We start from the raw sequence: 5,972 nt of genomic DNA on the forward strand, positions 1-5,972 counted from the left end.
TGTAACTCAATTTCCTTTTTGCTAGTGTTCTATCTGTTTCTCAGGCTTTCACAGGGGTTATCTGTTGGACTCCAGTGTTTATGATCTTGTACTTCCTCTCAGACTATGATATGTCTTTCTTCCTAGCAACGCAGCGTGATATCACAAATATGTAAAATGTTCTCACAAAGAAAGAGCAGCAAAAGATTGTTTATAATTGGGAGGGGGGAGGAAAAGTGGACTAGAAAAGAGATGCATCTCTCACATGTTGTCATTCCTGTCAATCTCTATTTGAGCTGCTTAGACTCCTGTCTTACTCCTAAGTAGACCTATGGACCTGAATATGGAAATGAACTGATTTCTGAATAATAACCATTTGACTAAGTACTGGTGTCTTACTGCAAATGGGCCAGAGATCTGTCTGCTATATCCTGTTGTCAGTAGCCTGACAATATGTTGGACAGTGGTCACCTGATTTTCTGGGCTTCACAAGTGTCAGGTATCCACACTCCTTCAGGGTCAGCAGGTTCAATTCCGGCAGCTTTGTGGGGACTTTACGTCCAAGAGGGTGTGCAACAGGAAGGCCTGTAAATACAAGCATGAGTGCCCTTCCTGTGCTGGTGTGCACCCATATGCAGCTTGCCCCAAGGCCAAGCAGGGCAGTAGATGCTCCAGGGGCTGGGGTGGTCAGCAGTCAGCTGGAAAAGGGGCCCAGCCCAGTACGGCTGAGGGTACTTGAGCACTTGCTGTAAGCTTACCCAAGGCGTTGCAACGCCACATATTAACATTTGGGTTTAAGTTTGGCTTCCATATCCCCTTTCAGGGCCGTAGGACACCTTTCATGGCAGCCAACCTTTGATTGGTGGCTGACATAGAAGAGGTGGTATGGACTAAAATCCTGAAGGAATGCACTGAGGGTACAGTTTGGGGGCCTTTTAATGCCCCTCCGGTCCCTTCCTTGAGGGTTTCTCCATTGGGGTGGATCCTAAAGGCGCCTGCTGAATTCTGTCTTATTCACCACTTGTCTTTTCCTCGAGGAAGCTCAGTGAATGACAGTATTCCAGAGAGTCTCTGTTGGCCGAGGAACTGGGGGTTCCTTTGTGTGGTTGCCCCATCATCATTTGAGGATCAGTAGGGGCATGCGTGAATTCCTAGAGGTCTAGCATGCTTGGTCACTTCTGATGCCTCAGGGGCTATGGGATTTGGAGTTTACTTTCGGGGCCACTGGTGTGATGATCATTGGCCTGCAGATTGGATGGCATGGGGATTGTCCAAAGACCTTCCATTCTTTGAATTTTTCCCCTTATTGGTGGCTGTGTGGCTTTGGGGAATGGAGTTGGCCAACCATGTGGTCCACTTCTGGTGTGACAACTTAGCAGTGGTGTAGGTGGTCAACTCTTTACTATCTAAATCCCCTAGGTTGATGAAGCTGGTGCATGCCTTCACTCTAAAATGCCTCCAATTAAACATTTTATTTAGGGCCAGACATGTTCCGGGAGTTAACAATGGTGTGGCAGAAGTTTTGTTTCGCCAATAGATGGAACGATTCTGGCAGCTTGCCCCTTGGGCCAATCAGCAGCCAACACAGATGCCACAAGAGCTTTGGCGGTTTGACAGCAGAAGTTTTTTTTAAAAACTTTTTTTTATTGGATTAGAAATCAAATTATTATTCATTACAATCAATTCCCTTTAAGTATTCCAATTCTAACCCCCTCCCTTTCCCCCCTTTTGTTGACTTCCAACAGTTTTCCAACCCCTTATCTATCTTTTTCCTTACTCATTTCAAACCTACTTTATTCTATTAAACATACACTTTCGTTCTCTTCTAAGCTTATCTTTTATAACACAGTGCTATCTCTATTCCCTTCCCCACTTAACTTATCTAACTAAGTATTACATTCCTAACATATATTCTTTAATAATGTAACAATTTATCTGTTTTCCATTCTCTATTCTCTAACTTGATCATTCTAGTCTCTTCAATATGGGACAATCAATTTGTCCCCTGTTCTACATGACTCTAAATACTTCCATAAACATTGTATACATTCAATATAAGTCAATCAATTTAACTTATACTCCATATGTTACTGTTTACTTTCTTCCACCTTTCTTATATTCATTCTATTTTGATTATATAGTTTACCTATTATACAATTATCTGTCAGAAACATACTTAGTTAACTTATATCCTTATAATTCTTAAAATAACACCTCTATTATTTAATACTGTATATAATAATCTAATAAAACAATTGCTTAGAACTTCTTATTTAACCTCCCTCCCCCCGGTAAAGTCACTTCTCTCTTCTTTTATTATATTTCAGTAATTTTCAAACTGCCACAGTTCTCCTCCCACCTCCCATTTTTTCACCAGATATTGCTTCAACTTCTCCCAATCCATATTAAACTGTCCTGGATCGAGATCTCTCAGTTTCCTTGTCATTTTGTCCATTTCTGCCATGTACAGCAATTTATAAATCCAGTCCTCCATAGTTGGCACTTCTTGTACTTTCCACTTTTGTGCGTACAAAAGTCTAGCCGCTGCTGTCATGTAAAATAACAATGTCCTATGTTGTGCTGGGATATCTTCCATTCCCAAGTTCAGTAGCAGCAGTTCTGGGTTCTTATTAATGTGACATTGTAAAATCTCACTTATTACTTCTATTATTTCCCCCCAGTACTGCCTAGCTACCTCACAAGTCCACCACATGTGATACAAAGATCCTTCATGCTTTTTACATTTCCAGCATTTATTAGACATGTTAGAATTCCCTAGCGCAATTTTCTTTGGTGTCAAATACCAACGGTAGATCATTTTGTAAACATTTTCCTTAATATTAGTGCATGTCGTAATCTTCATCGTATTTTTCCACAAGTACTCCCACGCCCCCATTGTTATCTCTTTGTTAAAATTTATTGCCCACTTCACCATTTGAACTTTAACTATCTCATCTTCTGTTAGCCATTTTAACAACACTTTATAAGTCTTAGAGATTTCCTTTTTATCCTCTCGCAGAATTACCTCCTCTAGTTCCGAATTCTCCATTCTTACCCCTCCCTTCACACAGTCCGAGTTATAAAGATCTCTAATCTGTCTGTATTGGAACCAATTATAACTTGGAGACAACTCATCCTGCATTTTAATTCTTAATTTAGAAAATTCTATTCTTGTTATCTCCTTATACATTGAGCATTGTTTTTCATTGTCAACAACTCTCAGATCTATTACTTCATATGGAACCACCCAGGAAGGGATTCCATCCTGTAGGTAAATTCTGTACTTCTTCCAAATTGTAAAGAGGCTTCTCCGAATATAATGGTGTAGAAACATAGAGTCAGCTTTTACTTTATCATACCACAAGTATGCATGCCATCCGAATATTTTTTTGTATCCCTCTAGGGCCAGTAGTTTGCGTTTTTTCACTGTCATCCAGTCTTTCAACCACACCAGACAAATTGCATCATGGTAAAGTCTTAAATTGGGGAGCTGCATTCCACCTCTCTCTTTGGAGTCCTGCAATACTTTCATTTTCACTCGAGGCTTCTTGCCTGCCCATACAAAGTCTGATATTTTCCTCTGCCATTTTTCAAACTGCTTGGAGTCCCGAATAATTGGTATTGTTTGTAACAGAAACATCACTCTCGGCAACACATTCATCTTGACTACTGCAATTTTTTCCAACCATGACAAATTCAATCTATTCCATTTGATCAAATCTTGCTCTATCTGTGTCCACAATTTCTCATAGTTGTTCTTGAATAAATCTATATTCTTTGCAGTCAGTTCAATTCCCAGATATTTCACCTTATTTGTTACTTCACAGTCTGTTATTTCCATTAATTGCTGTTGTTTTTGTCAGGGCTTGCCACCGCTGCCGCTGGGCGTGGCACTGGGCAGTCTGCTCCTGACACCATAGGGGGGCCAGGGATGCTGCAGGACCCTGCTCTGTGGAAGGAGGGGCGGTATACCTCACCCAGACTCCCTCTCAGTCCACTCGCTGGCCTGCTCAACCTGGCCTGCTAGCCCCCTGTGTCCTTCTTCATCCCCTCCTTCCAGAACTCTCCTCCAAACCTCCACTCTTGCATTGCACCGCTCTCACTCCACATCATCACTCCTTACTCACATCCACCACCCCAGGGCTCTTCCCAGCCAGCTTTTATAGGGCTTCCTTCTACTGTCCCACCCCTCTTCCAACCTGGTCTTGGGCTGCACCAAGCAGTTGCAGCTGGGGTAGCTGATCTGGCCCCACTGACCAGCACCAGCTGTGCCTCATTCCCTGGCTGCCCAGCCTCCCTGCCTTGGCTGATTGCTGAAAGCCTGTCCAGCTGCAGTTCCCTGGCTAGCAGCCCGGCCTCCCTGGCTGAGCTGATGGTTGAAGGTGGGACCAGCTGCGGCTCCTTGGCTGGTTGCCCAGGGCTTCATGCAGAGTGCCTTCACTAGCCCCACCTGGAGTGGCTTGGCTTTTGGCAACTCCTGGGCCAGGCTACTATTTTCTAGCTGGGGCGTGGCTTTGGGTTGTTGGGGCTGCTGCTGCTTCTCCTCCTCAGGTAAGGCCTTTGGGTGGGTGACTGCTGGGCCCCCAATCCCTCTGCCCTTGCCCCCTTCCACCTTGCTTAGTCCCCTTTCCTTCCCTAGGGGAGTGGGACTCGCTGGCCTCTCTCTGTCTCCCCCTGCCTCCTGAGGCCCTGGGCCTTTGCCCCTTGTCCCTGGCACTGACAGGTTCTGGCCCCATTTGCCCATGGGAGGGGTTGGCCTGCTGTCGCCCGGCTGCCCCCTCTGCCTGCCAGTCAGACCAGTTGACCTGCTGTCAGCTGGCCGACCGGTTGACTTGCTGTCTGCTGGCTGACCAGTTGGCCTGCTGGCTGCTGGCTGCCCCCTCTGTATGCCCGTCAGACCGGTTGACCTGCTGTTCCCTCCTACCAAGTCTGGGGGCTGGGACCCAGACCCCGGACACCCCCCCCCGCTTGGCTTTGAGTTGTGGGGGTCCGGTTCAGCCTCGAACATGCGGGACATGAAGTCTGCGTCCACATGCTGTGCCTCCTGGCGGTACCTGATGGTAAATTGGAAGGGTAGGAGGGAGAGGTACCACCGCAGCACCCTGGGGTTGTGCGCCTTCATGCGGTGGAGCCACTGCAGGGGCGCATGGTCCGTTAGCAGTACAAAGGGGTTGTTGGCCAGGTAGTACTGCAGGGCCCCCACTGCCCACTTGACCACTAGGGCCTCCCGCTCCACTGTGGCATAGCGCTTCTCTGCGGGCTGTAGCTTCCGACTCAGGAAGAGAATGGGGACGTCAACTCCGTCACGCTCCTGAGTCAGCACAGCCCCGAGGCCGGTGTCTGAAGCGTCTGTGGCCAGTGTGAAGGGTCGGTCAAAGTCCGGGTTCCACAGGGCGGTGGCATTAGAGAGGGCTGACCGCAGGTCTCTGAAAGCCACCTCTAGTTCTGGGGTCCACCGGACTTGGTTGGGCATCCCCTTCCTTAAGCAGTCCGTCAGAGGTGCCGCTCGGGAGGCAAAGTGGGGGATGAACCGCCCATAATACCCCAGCAGTCCCAAGAAATGCCGGACCTGCTTCTTGGTTTGGGGCTGTGGGGCATCGGCTATAGAGGCCACCTTGTCCGGTGGTGGTTGGACCTGTCCTCCCCCGACCACGAAGCCAAGGTACTGCAGCTCCTGGAACCCCAGATGGCTTTTCTTTGGGTTGGCCCGCAGTCCGGCCTGTTGAAGGGCTCTCAAGACTGACTCCAGGTGCTGGAGGTGGGTGGGCCAGTCCGGGCTAAAGACAATGATGTCGTCAATGTAGGCCATTGCGTATGCCTGACACTCGCCCAGCACCTGGTCCACTAGTCGCTGGAATGTGGCAGCTGCACCATGGAGACAGAAAGGCATTTTCTTAAATTGAAAAAGACCTCGGGGGTGGTGAAGGCTGTTTTCTCCCGATCCTCAGGTCGCACGGGCACCCGCCAGTACCCCTTGGTTAAATCGAGAGCTG

Source organism: Eublepharis macularius, chromosome 15 (assembly GCF_028583425.1).
Source record: "Eublepharis macularius isolate TG4126 chromosome 15, MPM_Emac_v1.0, whole genome shotgun sequence".
Lineage (NCBI taxonomy): Eukaryota > Metazoa > Chordata > Lepidosauria > Squamata > Eublepharidae > Eublepharis > Eublepharis macularius.